Source organism: Photinus pyralis, unplaced genomic scaffold (genome assembly GCF_008802855.1).
Source record: "Photinus pyralis isolate 1611_PpyrPB1 unplaced genomic scaffold, Ppyr1.3 Ppyr1.4_LG4, whole genome shotgun sequence".
Classification (NCBI taxonomy): Eukaryota; Metazoa; Arthropoda; class Insecta; order Coleoptera; family Lampyridae; genus Photinus; species Photinus pyralis.
In genome coordinates this window covers 39,696,810-39,715,952 of record NW_022170511.1, presented here as the reverse complement: position 1 = coordinate 39,715,952, position 19,143 = coordinate 39,696,810, and the positions used below count along the sequence as shown (strand labels likewise).

Genomic DNA, 19,143 nt, shown 5'->3' with positions numbered 1-19,143 from the left:
AAAATTGATGTATACCTCCATTTCGGAAAGTTGATAAATTTGAGCCGATACAAAGATGTGACTATACGGTTCTTTTGTTCCGTTTAAAAATGAGACGATTTATACGCGGAAACGTGAAAAGAGAGTTTTAAGAGATTCTTGCGATTTGTCTCGGTCCGCCTGAAAATGGCAAGCTGTTGTTACAGTATCTTAATACGGGGGATGGTGTAAGCGTCTGAAATCGATATTTAATCACATTTCTATTATGATCAGCACCCATTTTTCACACTGTATTTGGTTTTGGGGGCATCGTAATAGCTTGGGTCGGTATTTGCGTTGGGGAAAATCTCCGCATATTACAGCAATAGATTTCCGAAATCTTGTGCAAGACCTGAAAGGCCTTAAGATCGTTTTTGTGATGAGCTTTGGATTGGGATACATTGAACAGAGCGCGAATTTGCTCTCTTTGTCTTCCAACCCTTTAAACTACTGCTACTACTGCATCTATCTGTGTCAATTATAAATCCGGGATGTGGGCAAATTGGCACGGAGGAGTTAGATATAACCGAAGCGAATCTGCAATCAATTCAAGACTGGTTTAAGGTAAAGTGGGGTAACATTGACATATCTTCGAAATTAATTTTTTTTATCATTTGGTAAGTAATTAAAGCCCTGCTTTTTTTGCAGAATTTAAGGTACGTCTATCCTCTTTATGATACACCTGGAATAAAATGAAAATATTTATTGATTACAAAATTATGATTTTTATTTGTTTTACGTGTAAACTGTCAATGTTACCCTACCCTAGGGAAACATTGACCCATATGAAAGTGTCAATGTTTGGCATAAATAGTGTAAAGTGACACTTGCCTTTGATCTATAATGCAACATTGACATAGAAAAATAAAACAGTATTTGAAATTTGAAAATATGTCAATGTTATCCCATTTTACCTTATCACATTAATGCGTCCAACTATTTTTAGGTTGTGATAATTTGAGCACATAAATCAATCTAAAGGCACTTAACTAGTGCTAACACGTAGCACAGTGGAAAGCAGCAAGGATCTCTGGTTCGAATCCGGGTTTGAGCATGACTATTTGTAAATTTATAGGGGGCTGGGTTGGTAGAGTAACAAATAATGTCCAAAAATAAATAAATTAAACAATCAACAAAATTCGAGTTACAATTACAGATGAAATTTTAGTTATAGCATTTATGTTAAGATCCTATCATATTTTGTGTGTGTGACACGCCTTTATGAGCAACCCTGTATAATTAAAATTATAAATACTTGATAGACGTTTTTAGCCTGGACTATCATACGTAATCTTACATACAGGGTGACACTTTTAAAACTTTCAATGGGCGATATCGTTTTTTATATTAGAGGTATCACAAAATGGCCAAAACCGTTTCGGTAGAATCGAGGGGGAAGCAAAATGGTCGTATAAAGAAGGAACCAACTTCAACCTCGTACCCCCCGCCACCCCCATGCCTAAATTTTGAATTGTGACGTATCACTTGTGATACATCATTGGAAAGCTCTTAAAAAATGCTTTTCAGAAATACCAACACTGGTGCATTTAAACTGCCCATTCACAATTTATGTAATAAAAATGAGTAATTTGAGTATTTGATGAATTTGTCAGTGTTTGAAATAAAAAAAAATTTCTTAGATCTAGTGATGCTTTGGAAAAACAATGACAGCAATTTTTAGTAAATAATAATTTTCTATTGCTTTATTTGTTGATCGGTTATTATTATTTTAGTCTCGTTTTTAGTATTTCTTGGCAAGAAAATTACAAATTTTGAATTTAACTAAAGATTTCATAATGGTGTACACGTTAGCCGAAAGAGTTGAAATTATTTTCATCTATGGTTCTGAAGCGCGATCTGCATTTAGAACAGCAGCTGTTTTTAATGCCCGACACCCAGAACGACGTGTCAGTCACACTTATGTTGCAATGTTAGTGACTAAATTTGAAGAAACTGGGTCAGTGGAAAATAAGAAAAGAGACGGACCAAGAATAATGGATGAAGCTACTCAGATTGAAGTTTTAGGTCATTTTGGTGCAAACCCAACATCATCTATTCGAAAAGCAGCGACTATGACCAGACTTTCGCGAGAAACTGTACGACGAACTCTTAAGGTGCACAAATTCTACCCTTATAAGATGCAGATTGTACAGGAACTAACCGAAGACGACTCCGATCGAAGAATCCAATTTTGTGAAATAATGACCGAGAATATTCAAAATAATCCGGAACTGGTAAAAAAACATTTGTTTTAGTGATGAATGTACATTCTTTTTAAATGGAAATGTGAACAAACATAACTGCCGGTATTGGGACGATAAAAATCCTCATCTTTTTCGCGAGGGGCATACTCAACGGCCCCAAAAAATTAACGTCTGGGCAGGTATCTTAGGTGATAGCATTATTGGTCCTCTGTTTATCGAAGGAAATTTAACTGGAGATACTTACCTAAACATGCTACAAAATACCGTCGAGCCTCTCATCACTCATGAAATAGAGAATCAAATAAATCCAATTGACGGAAACATGAATTTGATTGAAGATTTCATACATTTTCAACAAGATGGGGCTCCTCCTCATTACTCTATGGCTGTTCGTGAATTTTTAGATGAGAAATTTCCGGGACAGTGGATAGGACGAAGAGGTCCTATAGAATGGCCAGCACGATCTCCAGATCTGACACCATTGGATTTCTTTCTTTGGGGTCATTTAAAATCGGTTGTGTACAAAACTGAACCAGCTTCCATAAATGATCTTCGCTACCGGATAGTCAGGGAGTGCCGTTCACTTTCCAGGGAAGTGTTTAAAAATGTTAGAAATGAATTTGAAAACCGTTTGTGGTATTGTTTAGAACAAAACGGTGAACATTTTGAACATTTTATTAAATAAAAGTTGTTTATTTGCGGAGTTCAAATTTTAGTGTAATAAATTGTGAATGGGCAGTTTAAATGTACCAGTGTATGGTATTTCTGAAAAGCATTTTTTAAGAGCTTTCCAATGATGTATCACAAGTGATACGTCACAATTCAAAATTTAGGCATGGGGGTGGCGGGGGGTACGAGGTTGAAGTTGGTTCCTTCTTTATACGACCATTTTGCTTCCCCCTCGATTCTACCGAAACGGTTTTGGCCATTTTGTGATACCTCTAATATAAAAAACGATATCGCCCATTGAAAGTTTTAAATGTGTCACCCTGTATAATATAAATTAGCGTGATGTGTATGCATTATGTTTCATTTAGTTAGTGCGTAACTAAATTGTTCTGGTTTACCTACCCCATACACCGCAACACCTCCCATAAAGATGCTAACAAGCTCATAATAGCAGGAATCTCTTTGATGAGATTTTTCTCGTTATTGGGAATTACTTTCGTTTAATTTTCAGGCTACTTTTCGATTAAATTAAAATTAATTTTCACATTTTACGTCACACTTCTAATTAATAATTTCGTGAACTTTACAGTAAAATTACCAACGTTTGTATTATCAAGGCCTTCTTTGTGAATATAATTTGAAATCGCACCCATCTCTCTACAAATGAATTTATTTATTATCTGGGAAAAAGGTGTAAGGAAACACCTTTGCAATAAGGGCTTTCGCTCATAGCGTGTCTTTAAAGGTAATTTAAATTAAAGTAGATGTTCTATGAATATCGACATTAAAATTGATAATCATTTTTAACTGGTTCGTATTGAAGATTAATGTAAATTGCCTTTATAAGTAGTTAAGTTGCCGGAGAATTTTACAATATGATACCGGAATTTCAATAAAGAATTATCATAGGGATGAACCGAACGCGGATCGATCGTCTATAAATTATATTATAATCCTCCTGAGAACTTTCAATTCGACGAGGTAAATTAATGAACCGTTTTCAATTTGTAAATTATCGTCGTCGGTTGAAAAATGTTTTAATTTGAAAATTCGAGGTTTAAAGTTACGTGTCGGCCGGAAAATTACAACAAGGCAAAGCTTCCGATCCTTCCTTGTAAGTTAATGCTATGGCGAAATTAATGACTTCCGTTTTTTCCCGTTTTTGAGTAGCTTTTTTGGATGTAAGACGCTGGCGACATTATTTGACATGGGATTACTTGAGTAGTTTTACTTTGAAAGTTCCGAGAACTCTGTCATTTTCATCGAGCCCCGGATCATTGAAATAATGAGAGATGTGTTAGAGATAAATTGACAAGTTTTCTCGACGGTGGCACGCCGCCACCGTAATTACACCTGACTCGTGCTGTAAACTACGGAAAGCTGCGCGTGTTTTAAAATAAAATTAAGGTTGTTTCATTCTCACTTAAACATATAAAATGAGGTGCTCACGGTTAAGTCCTTCGTGAATTAAATTTTCTGGAAAGCCGGCATTAAAGCAATAAAGCTTACTTATTCTTTACGTAAATTACTTACATTTAAATAAATTGATAGTAATATTCCTTTTTCCCCACATTTGTGGCTCAAGATCCACGAGTTTTATGGAGGTAATACCTGTACTTTCAGGTTTTCTAAATGGAAACCGAGCTCCCCTGCCTTGGTTAGGTACAGACACAAACGAAGACCGCCAACTTTATATAAAAATATTCAACATTCTCACGTTTGCAGCATTGGGGATTATACTTGCACGGTTAACCCTTATTAACGTTGGTAACTAATCCCATTTTCGACCCCCGCGTTTTGGCATGGAAAGCATAACTAGTAAGAGATTAGTGTTTAAAATTCGGCTAGAAGATTATAAATTCATAATTTGAGTAAACGCGGCTATAAGCCAATTTATCATCTGGCAACGTGAAAACCGCATTTTCTTTTCTTTCCGAAACTAATTGCAATTCCCTAATAAATATTCATCGAGACGCACAAAACCCGCTTAAATATTGATAACACAACGTATGGGGTTGTGTAATCCTGATAAATTACGATTAAATTTAGGCGATAGTTTCTGAAACGGCTTTGGTAACGATGGTGGTGGCTGCGGTGGTTCACCGTGCCGGAAGTATGCAAAACGTTAAACCTTTTACCCTTTGCTATACTCGTTAGTACTTAGCCGCGCGTTATTCGCTGCGTTAGGGTGAAAGTGCACTTCCTCCTGTAAAAATGTCTATAAGAGGAAATTATGCGAAGGAACATTATTGGAGATAATATTTACTGGTAGGAATTTGGTACGAGGTACGGAAATTACTTTTAGCACGTTCACGGCTTGCAATAACTGAATATAAAAATTCAAAGAAATAAATTTGATGGGTTAATTGGTTTACTGATTCAATTATAAACTGAGTAGGTTATGCTCAACTGTTCTTGCGTTTCTTATTGGAAACAAACTTCAAATTACAGGAGTGACCGGCATAATATTTTTTAGAGGTTCACCTGCAGGAGGTACTCCTTAAACTCCAAAAGGGTCAGTTGCCAAATTCTGAAGAACTTTGGGTGCGGACCACAAATTAATCATAATTAAGCATGAGATACCTATCTGAATCGTTAAAGGGATCGATTAAACGCACGATTTGCATAAATTCACATAAACATAATTTAATCGACGACCAAAAATGAACATCCTACCAAATCCTACATAAACAAAACTGGACTTTCAACAGCGTCTAAAAAAATAAACTCCCCACATGCGTTCAATTACAAATTAAACAAACATTAAGAATTCTTAAATTACTAAAAGTTTTCGAGTTACAAATCCCAATAAAAATCAGGGCGATAAACCAATCAACACCTTGCGACGGGACGCTTGTTAATGTCACGTGCGGAAACTTTACGCGGAATCTCATCTCAAATGCAATATTTTCTACGATTAAAAAGGAACCTTTTCTCTAGACAATTACACTAATCGCATAAAAATCACAAAATTCCCAAAAAATCAAATCTGTGCTATCGCAAATGAATTAACAAAACAAATTATTAACGAAAAATGGAGATAACATTTTTCTTATCCTTAATAATTCTAAGAAGTTCTTTTGTTTACAATGAAATAAATAAACGAAACCTTGTATACACCTAAGTACGCAATTACTTACAATCGGCTAGCAATATCTGAATTTTTAATCTTCAAAGCGGTCCCGAAGCGACTCATTCCTTAGCGTATGTCTCATTAATTATTTATAACTCTTTCTCTACAAAATTAAAAAGTTATCCTGGTAGAAGTTTTGTAACTCGAATTTTTATTCTTTCGAAACAAAATGTCATATTGTAAATTTTTATTTTTGTCTAAGCTACTCCCTTCAGTAGCTTTCTTTATCCGTGTAGGGGCGGGAAAGAATACCTCTACTGCAGAGGCACTGCATGTCGTAAAAGGCGACTAATCAACGGCGGGGTTTCCAGAAAAACCGGTAGCTTCAGTTAAGTGGGGGTACCTCTTCTGTTTTCTGCTATGTAATAATCTTGTGCTCGTTTTGTGCGCCAAAGCTATATCATTGTGATCGAATGGTTTTCAAGTTACTCAAATTTTTAGAATGATACTTCACAGTATAAGATAGGGCACTCTTTCGTTTACATTTTGTGCTGATATAGATTCTCTAATTATTCAAATCTGTTTGTTCTGCCGGAGTTTGGCTATGAAATATGAGTATATAGTAGTGCTTTGGGTTAGTAGTAGAACACCGGTTAGTTAAAAATACCTAATATTTAATATATACGTAATAATACCCCAATAATTCTTCAGTGATTCTTCAAACTAACATGAATAGAGTTATTTAAAGATTCGAAAACCTTTCAACAAAGAAAGCTTCGTCAAATAATTGTTTAGATATACTTTAGAAGATTTAGATTTAGATTTAGAAGACAATTCCAATTCCAATTGTCTTAATTTTTACAGGATAATGATAGTGGCTGCCAATGACTAGGAGAGTGTTTCTTTTTTAAATTGTTTCTCTAATTATAAGACCGTATACGATAATTACAGAAAAATTTCAAAACGAAACACTCTCCTAGTCTTTGGCGGTACCTAGTCTATACAAAATTCATTCATCTAACCGTAACCTAGAAAGTTCGCGAAAAAACGATCAATAATTGTTTTTTACGGAGTTATCAAATGTTCGCCGCGATTTTTTAAAATATTTGTTTAAGAGTTATTGTGTATTGTTAACTTATTTTTCAAAAAAACCACTGCTACCGCAAGAAGTACCGCAGAGCCTTAAGTAACATGACCTGAGGCGACAGACGGTCGATTTTAGCATACTCGGATAGGCCAAAGTGCAACTTCATCGGTTAAAATTTTGATCACTCGCTCGTTCAGTGGATTTCGAGCGAACTCCCCTATTAGCACCTCGAATATTTTTAATAAATAAGGTCATTTTAACATCTCCGTTAGTTATGAACCGAATTGCAATAAAATAAAGTTTAAAAAATAAGTGCCATCGAAGATTTGTATAATAAAGTAAGCGCGTGTTTTAATGATCTGTTCATAATACCTTGAAAACTCGAGTTTAACTTTTCCCTTTCCAGGCTTTTCCGAAGTCGATTCCTTAATAATTAATTTTTAACAGTTTACGTTTGTTAAATTCACGTGAAAAGTCCCTTTTTCTGAACTACATATACTTCTGTATTAATATCAAAATTATAAAATTCCGAATTGTGTTCTTCAAGGTGCGACGGTTAAAATTGTTACTGAAATAGTAAAACTATTCTAGGTATTGGGGCATGCAGTTAGCAGTACTATCAGCTGCATCTAGGGAATGCAATCCCGGAGCAAAATCTCAATCCCGGTATTTGCGGGATCGTTAGATGTTAATCTCGCGGGATCCCGGTATTTGCGGGAATTTTAAATAAATTGGCAAATAAGAAATTTTGTGCGGTTAACTTCTGTATTAAAATAAATCGCTAATTATCACAATAAGTATTCAACAAAAAAGTACCTTCAGGCTAACTTAGAACTCAAAAAAATCACAAATAGGTGAACTTCTAAAGTGCTTCAAAAATCATAGTACATTTTTAACGAAAAAAGTTTAACAATTATTTTAAAAATAATTTCTCCGTTATGCGTTTCATTAACAAAGCAAACAGCGTCGTCCCCTTGGTCGACAAATTCCTCAGTCCCGCAAATCCCGCGGGATCCCGCTCCATTTATGTGCGGGATTAAAAATGCTGCGGGATCCCGGTATTTCGAGATCCCACGATCCCGGTATTGCATTCCCTAGTTACAGCCCTTTGAATTTTCTTTCGAAATTGGTTTCTAGTCTATAACTTTTGATTGAGAAGTCTGATCGAAAAAGTACGAATTGTTTTGAATTCTGAATGTGATGTGGTCTGTAGAATCCATAATTTCAAACAGTTCCAAGATTGGGCTACTAGTTCAAAAGTTACAGCTAGGGAATGCAATCCCGCAGCAAAATCTCAGTACCGGTATTTGCGGGATCGTTAAATGTTAATCCCGCGGGATCACGGTATTTGCGGGATCCCGCAAATTTTTAAATAAATTGGCAAATAAGCAATTTTGTGCGGTTAACTTCTGTATTAAAATAAATCGTTAATTATCACAATAAATATTCAACAAAAAAGTACCTTCAGGCTAACTTAGAACTAAAAAAAAATCACCTGTAAAGCACAAATAGGTGAACTTCTAAAGTGCCTCAAAAATCATAGTACATTTTTAACGAAAAAAGTTTAACAATTATTTTTAAAATAATTTCTCCGTAATGCGTTTCATTAACAAAGCAAACAGAGTCGTCTCCTTGGGCGACAAATTCCTCAGTCCCGCAAATCCCGCGGGATCCCGCTCCATTTATGTGCGGGATTAATCCCGCAAAAATGCTGCGGGATCCCGGTATTTCGAGATCCCGCGATCCCGGTATTGCATTCCCTAGCTGCATCTTCTTCCAAGAAATATTATTCCTTTAGCGAGAAATTCGAGTTTGTCAGGTTTCATTTATGGCTATTTCAATTTCCTCCACAGAGATGTAGTAAAGTAGACGTGTTCTTATGAGATTAAAAATCATGAGTATCTCGGCCCAAATTATGAAATGTGAAGTAGGTGTGTTACATTGACATACGGATAGAGTTGCAACTTTTGTATAAACAATATTTTACCTACAGTTTAAAATCATCCTTCTTTCCAAATCATCATACACATCATATGGACTAATGATATGATTCGATAATGGTGACATTTTATTCGAAATAATATAAGTTCTCGACGGCCACAATAGCTGTCTACTATCATGATTTTATACAATTAAATTCGTTCTATGTTCACTATTTAATCGAAATCCCTAGGCATCTTTACAAAGATTGAATAACACGCTTTAGAAAGGGAGTTGTAGCATCGGAATGGAATGCCTTATAAAGAACTCGGGAGCAATTTCAATCAATCAAACACCCAAAAATCCCTTTAGAACTTTCACAAACAAATTTTCCCATTGAAAAATGTCTGTGGTAAATTTTAATCGGATTATTCGCCTATACGCTGGAGAAAAGTTTGAAGATATGGTTAAAATTTACACAATATTAACGTGAGATTATTACCAAAAGTATCGCGTTACTTCATGAAACTTAAAAGTCATATAACTTTAATGCTTCGTAAATGTTTGATTTTATTTGGTGTAATAAAAAAGTTTGTAGAATATTTATTGGAAAAACGCCGCAGAGGAATTGGCGATGCTATATGACGTCGAATCCATGGCGTAGGTACTAAGGTTATTTCAGTTAGAGCGGCCTGCGAATTTGCAGAAGAGCTTTTAATTTTATTCGAAGAAAATAAAGTTAATGGGTAGCCGACATCAAAGTTGACACCCCAAACCGTTCTTCATTCTATTAAGCTTCCTAGCTGTAGTAACCATTAAAGGTTTTACGTCCTCTAACACTGAAGTTAATTTTAATTTAACACTCAAAATGTCATGCGTCCATTAAAGTTTTACTATAAACTTTACGGATTTAATAGTCTCACTTAATAAGGAATATTTAGATGTTATTACCGCAATTGTACAAGGGCGGGATTTTAGGTTGTAAGTTGTAATATCACCCTTTTGCGTATTGCGTTATAAACTTTTCTTCCTTATACACTTCATCTTCCAAATGTAAGAAACTATAAAATTTTCTTTCATAACTGTTTTACGGTGGTATACTTACATTAATTGTATCGCACATTTTGCATCTTTATTGCTGGAGTTTTATTTGATACGACATGAAAATAGTTTTATAGGGCGTCGTGACGTGTGTTTATGCTGAATGTAATACATAATTTAACACTGAGGGTTTAACTTTTCGCTTATAAAAGCTTCAAATGTTGTTCTTTTACGACATTTACTTACGTTACTAAATTCAATTAATTAACGTTCTCCGTGAACTTGTTCTGAAGCTTGATAAAATATGAAATATGGAAGAGGGAAAACCTTCCGAACATAGGATACCAGCCTGCAGTCGTGTGTGAAAATTGCGGTCTATTCAAAGCGTCGTGCACTTTAATTTAGTTTGGCGGTCGTCCGTATTTCAGAGTGAGTTAAAGCGTCGACTTTTAGTGCAGAAAGCCGATGGTAAATCGAAAACGCTTTGTAATTGGTGGCTCCGGCGTATACAACGATGCTTCGTTCATTTTCGTAATAGAAATTGAAATAGATTTTTGATATTAATGACAAATCCCGTTTGAGATATGAAGCTAACATTCATCACTATTAGCTTTAGCACCACATATTTTAAGACTCCCCTCCACACATGCCGCTCAGTCGTCCATGATTAAACTTTACTATTATGACATCTATCTTTCATTCGAAAGCAATTACTTTGAATAACAGCTTCTGTTAGGGTAGTATTACATGAAGTTTCAATTGTTTCTTGCACCACTTACTTCGTAAACCAATTCAACTGGCTTGTCAGTCTTTCAACAACAAAGTTGAACGCTTGAAGCATGTTTTAAAGAACCTTCTTATTGCACAACTGTGCAGTGACATTGCCTTCATATTGTTGAGGGGTTAATTTAGAACATTAATTAAACGTCTCGAGATTCAAAAATGGTAGAAAAAATAACGTCACTACGTCATACTTTAATCATAACAACTATACCCTATTCCATTTTTAAATATTTTATAAGCGTATACTTCAACACCTCCCCTCGATCAAAAATATTTATAAATTAAAAGAAAAAATACTACTTCAAAAAATGTTACAATCAAAGAACGACAAATTGTAAAACACTCGTACAAATCAAAACTTACGTCTAAAAGTTCTATATGGGGAGGATGAAAAGGGGTGAAAATCGTATGAACTTTCTTTCCAGTCACTTTCCCACATAACCTCAAAGTAACCGAAGAAATCACGGAAAACCCCGTTTTTTAATGTTCATGATTTTCTTTTCACGAGATTTGGTCGACATGTTATATTTTACGATTCAAATAACTACAAATTTTGTCAATATCAAAAATTAAGAGGTTTCCGCAATATTCGTTTTTTTTCAAATGAAAATGGTCCTTCAGAGATTTATCGTAGGGAGTTCCATATGGTGTCGTTTTCTCGTTGTTATCTATACTTTTTGATGAAATTAAAAAGAATTGCAATTCCTATTGAAGAAGAAGCTCAAAAAACGAAAAAACTCTAAAAACGGCTTCAGTCACGTTGAATTTTATAGTAAATTTTGATAATTTGTTTAAATTGTGGAATTTACCAAAAACTGATTTCAGCATTCGATTCTACGGGAAAAAATACAAAACTATATTTCATTGTTTGAACAGAGACTTTGTTCCTTGATAGTATTATTAGAAACATTCCAATGAAATAATTTTGTGTGCTGAAATATACTATTATTGGAATTTTTGAAAACGGAATGACCATTATGTTTACGATAGAATTAGACCCCCATCCCCCTTCCAGAGTTCGTGATCGTTAGAAGTCATAAAGGGGAGTGACAGGAGTGTGTTAATTCCTCCTGGAAACGCTTACCACAAAACACGTGCGATAGAAACTACTCTGCAATGCAAAGTTTGGGAATCTTTTCAGCACCATCTCCCAATTGAAGTGAAGCTATTAGTAGTGGGAAATTTAAAATTCTGTAGGTATATCCTTCGTAAAAATGAATCTGAAAACACTACTAGTGAAATGGAGTAGCCTGGTCTTCCTTTGGATGCGGAACATCAATTATCTGAGGAAGCTTTAGGTTCTGGTTTTCAGCCTTTCCTTGATTTCTTGCGCCATATTGCCTTCATTGTCAGCGTATTGTGCTATCTACATATTTGCATCGAGTTTTGAAGTGCTATTTGCAAACCAAGTATTTCTATAAAATCATCCTGAGAGATGAGCGTATTTGCCTCCAAAACAACGCTCCATCTTGAATGTACAAATGGAAACAAAATGCGAGTTCCAGTTACAGTATATCTAAGTAATGAGTGCATTGCGAAAATGCAATTAAACGAGAATTTTCCTAAAGAACCAAGTCAATATATACAATATTTGTTTCCATTGCTCGAAAAATTAGAAGTACCTTCCAACTTCATTACAACTTTTCATATAAATGCGCTGAGAGCAGTAAAAACACCTTTCCCTAGGTAGGGAGCAAATGAGCGTACTAAAATAAGTTTAAACAAGACAAACGCCGGTGATTACGGGGGGATCATTGTTAGGTACACAAATTAGGACCACCATCTATTGTGAGATTTCCGAAAAACATATTTAGTTATAAAGGGCACGTAGAGTTTAATGTCGAAAAGTCGATCCTCTTTTCATAAACGAAGCCAACCTAATCCGACGTAAACTCTCTGAAGATTGCGTACGGCCTAGAAACTCAAACGTTGGTAACCATTAGTAAGAATTTCGTGCACGAAGCGATCGATAAAGATAATTAGTACGGCTGTAAAATTTGTAGAATTATTAAATTGAATATAAGTACATCCCCTTTTGGATAAAACTCATTAATTTCTCTTGCAAAAGTGTTTTTACGACGGATTTTCGGCTTTGATATGTAAAAATTCGTCTTTTACAAATAGTTTACACAAAAAAACACCTTTGATGTTTTGCAAATTGATTCATGCTTAAATTAGAAATTTTGCATTTAATAATTAAAGCTTAATTAACGCGACGGCCTCTACTCGAAAGAGTTCATGGTTAAACAAAACCCGTCGATTGAAGCTGTTTGACAATTTTTCGTAAGGGGTTAACGGTTGATTTTAACGTTTTTTCATAATTAAGCATAACAGAAAGGACGATTCTTAGGTATCACAGGTCAATATAATGTAATGTAAAAACCAAAGATAAAAATTTAAAGAAAAAGGCGAGTAACTTCAGCGCGTTTTCCATTCATTGATCAGAACTATGTGTGCGTTTTTCTATACTCTTCGCAGAAAGTGAAAATTGTATTTTTAGGAAAAATGTGATACTGAGCCCCCGTGTGTGATATATCGTTGTGAAGAGAAAAGAAACGTAATCTCAGAATGTCAAAATCCAAAACGGCGCCCATAAGGAAAACTAAAGTTGCCACGTGCTTCTCCATCTTAAAAGTTATTAAAAACGGGAAACCAGTTTCGAAAACTCCATTAAAAATTTTATGAATAACGTGTTAATTAGACATGTCGTCTAGTACGATTAGTTTAGCATGAAAAAAATCAGAAAGTTTCATTTTTTTGCAATATCTTTATTTTTATTCAAATTGTTACCCAGCACGAAAATTCGCAACTTTGCCCTCATTTAACCAAATTTCTATCTCTTAAGATAAGCGAGACTCCCATAGTGACACTCGAAAAATGGACACCGCGTATAGCGTTCTAATGTCAAGTAGTTAGTTTTGAAAATAGTAGGTACCTATTTTTAATCGTCAAAATAATGTTAGGGCGATTTCGTTAACAAAATTATTTGTTGGTTTCTCTTGATTTGGCCTAAATAAAGTAAAAAAAATGAATTCCATTAGATATACAGTGTGTCCCCGGATGGACTGAACAAGAGGGAAAAAATTTTTAATTTTAACTTTAAAAACTTAAAAATGTCATTCTTTATAAAGAATTTTGCTTGCCTCAAAACCTATTCTGAAATAAAAATCTAGATATTCCTTTTAGCAGCTGAGAAAATTACAAAAAACGCAAAATCTACAGCGGAAATTTTTCTAAGTAGCATGTTTTTGATTAATTCAGACTATCATTGTATCTTCCATGGCAACCTGACAAGCAAATCAAGTTAAAAAAGACACCTTAGAGCTTAAGAAAAAGAATGACATTTTTTCGTAAAGTTAAAATTAAAAATTTTTTCCCTCTTGTTCAGTCCATCCAGGGACACACTGTATGTACCTACCTATCTTTTTCTCTTTTTATTTAGGCTTGAAAATTTAATATTATTTGGTTTGTAATAAGCATACACGATTAGAGTAAATAATTTCCTACTCGTGACATAAGAACAGACTGTTTTATTAAACGAAAAAACTGACATTTATGCAAACACTATGATATTCTATTTCCTTATTTTAACGCATTTAAAAGAAATTCCTAAAAAATTATCAACTTCAGAAATGGCTTTCAGTTTATAGACTGCCAAAAAACCGAAAGATATACGATATTCTATTGCCTCGATCGATTTACTAAAGACGGGCGAACAACCGACAGTTAGCGAAACAATAAGTTCATTTTTGGGAATCTAAAATGCCCTAAAAATGCCGTTCCAAATTAAAAAGCGCATTTCCCGCATTTTGACTGCGTTAACGAATGTATAGGTTCGTGTGTACATACATGGTATCCAGTATACAATGCGATCATTCATCATTGCCTGTACCGCTCTAATAAAACATGATCTTATTAAGCATTTGCCGCAATGCATGTGATGCTGAAGCAATACTAAACATATCCTCTAAATCTAATCCTCCTTTCACCTTCCGTTTCATTCAGTGATTTCCACCACCATTTGCCTACATTATCTTTTCTTTTTATAAAACAGTATTTGCCAAGGTTACCAATTTGCAACAAATAATTACAAAGTGGGTAAATTACATTTTATATCAGAAATTCATGTTTTATCGGGTTAGATTGTAATATTCTGCAAAACCGGCGCTCTGGCCTTTTTTAATAATAATAATTTTTTATAAGATCCTAAAAATATTCAACTGCAGTTCATTTCCGGGGAACAAAACTGTCGCAATATTATAGGTATGGACTCCCTACTTACATAACTTTTCTTAAGAACTACGTTTCTCTTACACAAATTATTTAAAAAATTATCAAAGTCCTCGTTTGAGATCGAAGGGACTTCAGCGCATTTTTGTGTGGCAGATCAGTATTCTATTAGCCACTTTCGATTCAACCGTCAATAACAGATCTTGTCGAAGGCTACTACATTCACTAACCGCTTCCCACTTTCCTCGTGCACCCGCAATTCGCTTTTAAAGATTTGACTCCACCATCAGTAAGATCGTGTCGGGGGCTACCACATTCCCTTTGACGGTAACCCCTTCCGACGTCCCGTTTACCCGCAATTCGTGTTTGAAGATTTGACTCCACCATCAGGAAGATCGTGTCGGGGGCTACCACATTCCCTTTGACGGTATCCACTTCCGACGTTCGGTTCACCCGCAATTCGCGTTTGAAGATTTGACTCCACCATCAGGAAGATCGTTCGGGGGCTACCACATTTCCTTTGACGTTACCCCCTTCCGACGTCCCGTTCGCCCGCAATTCGCGATTGAAGATTTGACACCACCATCAGTGAGATCGTGTCGCGGGCTACCACATTCTCTTTTACGGTACCCACTTTCGACGTCCCGTTCACTCGCAATTCACTTCTATTGGCGACACAAGAAAGAGAGACAGCGATTCGAGATTCACGAAACGTTAAACCGCGTGAGTTCGCAAGGGAAGGTAAAAGGCGCCTGACTACTTCTCGAAGACGCGCGCGCGCGCGCCTCGCAAAAGGTCGTTAATTTCGCCCCTATGACAAAAAACAAAATTCCGCCACGCAGGAGTTGTGCGCGTTTACATCTTTCCGACGACACCAATTTGAAAAGAATCGGACCAAAACTGTAGTAGAAGATAGGAAAAAACTGAAAACCTTCACGTTAGTATACTACGCTCGAGGATGACGCCCAGATGTCGCCAACCCCACATAATGTAGCCATGTCCCTAAGGTTGACAAATTTCACGGCCCTGTAGATACACGTACACCCGTTGCCTTTCTACAAGAGTTCTTCTACGCGCCCACATTTGCTGCCAGCCAGCCATCCAGCCAGCCAAAGTGAGATTAAAAGCTACTTTTTACAAATAAATTTGCAAAAATGCGCTAAAAATGACAACCAAGTTCTTTCTTTGTCTTGAACCTGTTGCAAATAGTCATTGAACATAATGCCTGCCTTTTGAAAGCCAACAATTTTCCGTATTTGAAGAAAGATGAATTAACGGTTAAGTAAAAAAGTATAGCGCGAGTTTTTATATAAATAAGTGTGTGCAAATTGTTGATAAATTGGTTGGTGAGTATAAATCATATTATGTATCTGCCACTAACCGTTCTACCAAAAATTTATATTAATCTCTAATGTATTCCGTTGCACAACCAAATAACAATTTCAAATAATTCATAACTCAACATCGTAATATGCAAAAAGTTTCGGATTTACATTAACATATCATGTTATGATCTATAACCGACAAAAACGATGACATACGTAATATATGCGTACCCATCTATCACGCGAAAACATCCACATAAAATTTTAATTTTATTTGGCTTACTTCAGGCCATTTTTCACAAAATCTATTTCGCATTTCCATTTCATACGTATCTTGAAGAACACAACGCTGTGGGAGATTAATTAAAAAAAAACGAGGGGGGCTTCCGATATTTTCCGGTATTAATCACGAGAAGGGATTCGTGCAGTTTGCAAAATTAAATTTGAATCATCTCGGTTAATTATTATTTGAAGCGAGATGCTAAACGACGAGCAATTAATTTAATGTAATTAAAGAGATTATAAACAATCTTAATTCCGACTGTTTCCTAATTGCTCGAAATCAATTAGTTGCAGATAACCCCTTTTTTTACGGCCTGATGTTTTTAGGGCGACAAACTTAAAACTTGGATATCTTCCTCGCAATTATACATCTATGGCGTAGACACGAATTCCTTTGAACTTCATTTCCTTTTGAAGAATTTAAGCGTGATTTGTCAATGTTGGCAGATTCTGGATACCCCTTTGATCGGTTCTTTTTCTTTGTCAGTTCGTGGGACGTATTTTAATTACTAAAAAGAGATTGCAATGTCTGTTCCGATGATGACCGGAAGTTTTTAACATCTATGACAGCGTAACAATAAATTTAGTTTTCCCGAGACAAGTTTTCCGAAGTTTAGAACGTAGGCGTAGCTGCATCTGAGAATATACCGTGATTTATTTACACATTTTTCACGCAAACAAAATTATTCTACCCCCCAACACTGGGTAATTAATACTACTGCGGTGCACTCATGATATGATCATAAATTTGAGAGGGTTTATAAATAATTTAGAGTGTATGTTTCCCTTTCACAAACTGCGCAGTTCGCCCATTAGTACGTAGACTTTGTGTTGTGCTCGTTGTACATTACTTACCATTTTCACCGCATCAAAGGTGTTTAATATGTAATTGAACTCGTGAATTTGTAATGTGGGCTTACGTGACCTTTTATAAATGTAGCGTCGTTTTAGCGATTGCTTGATCAAGAGAGTCCTTTATGTACTTCTGGTGATCTGGTTTTCGTATACAGGGTCTTTCTTTTAAAGGGACAATTAGCCTTATATGGGAGAATGGAGATGATTCGCTTATAAAAATTTACACATAAGGTTCACGACCATGAACTAGTTTTTTAAAATAGTGGCAGCTTCCTAACATTTCCGGTTATACCGAAAGTGGGTACCAACTTCCTAATTTTATATGACAACCCCCATTTTCTCCACATTTAGATTCCCTTTCGAAAATTAAGCGTAGTTTACTAAACAACATCTCTGTCCGTCTTTGATTGTTTTGTAGATATTTGAATTTTAAGAAAAAATGTAAAAGTTAAAGCGCGCACTTTGACACTTTATATTTCAGTGGCTATTAGACGTAAAATAATGAAATTTTGGGGGTACCTATAAAAAATGCAGGTTATTCGAATAATCATAATCATTTTTCAGAATAATGTGCAGAGGGTGAAAGGGAGTGAAGTAGTTTTTGATTAAAAAGTTGTCTCCATTGACAAATCTTTTGACGTGTCTTGGCGTTTTTTTCGTTTAATCAGTGGTTTTCGATAAATCCGTGGTGGGAAGCTTTCAAATGAACACCCTGTATGTAAGATAAATGAAACGCTTAAAGAGATTTAATTATGAAATAAACAATTTGATTCCGAGGTCTAAACTGCAACAACCAGGAGACTACTATGAAATTAATTGTACGTTTTACGATTTAATTTTCCACAAAATTAAAAAAAAATGCGCTATTGTGGCCACTTTGTCCGTCCGTCCGTCGGTCCATCCGTCAACTCGTTCGTTGAGACACTATTAGTTCTTTATCTTAAGAGCTATTGTTCTACTTTTTTCGTTATTTGGTTCGTTATGGTGTCGAGGCTTGCACCCAGGAAGGATTTTTTTCTGCGTAGGTCAAAATTGTTGAATTAATTAATTTATACTAATATACAGGCCGTGACATGTGTCGTCGTTTTGTTGTAAAGTTAATTAACGTAAGGCTCCTTGTCCTATTTATTATAAGCGGATAATAGTAAATTAATGTTAATATTTAGATGGGTAACTTGACTTTGATAATCTCGCTTTGATGTAGCAGTCCGACTGACATACATTAGAGATATATTTCTAGATACATATCCATATACTTGTTTTATAATAATAATAATGCTTTATTAATCCTCTGAGCTCATAAATTTTTTTATGGGTCTTAGAAAAGGGTCTATTTGCCGAAATGGTTAATCATTTGTTTTGTTGACTCTTGACATGCAGTGAGCGAATCTTTTGCTAAGTCGGTGCAAATATGTCACCCCTCGAAGATGACTGGCCACGGTACGTTACCAAATAATTTTAAAACTTTGTCGTTTCCCTTAAATAAACGCGATCGAATTAAATTTATGTATCGAATTTCATACAATTTCGTAAGATTACCAGAGAAACAGTGGACGCAAAAGGTCTACGTACTTAGAAATTGGGTTGGAAGTTGAGCCAATGGTTTCCAAATCTTGATGTCTGCATATACCTCATAATTTTGCAATAGTGGTGCAA

At 35.3% G+C, this 19,143-nt stretch overlaps 1 protein-coding gene across 1 annotated transcript in view; it reads right to left on the bottom strand.

The window, feature by feature from the left end:
* The window catches only part of LOC116169132 (lachesin-like), a 137,184-nt gene that overhangs the window by 101,063 nt on the left and 16,978 nt on the right, over positions 1-19,143 (bottom strand). The gene's annotated exons all lie outside the window — the stretch shown is intronic.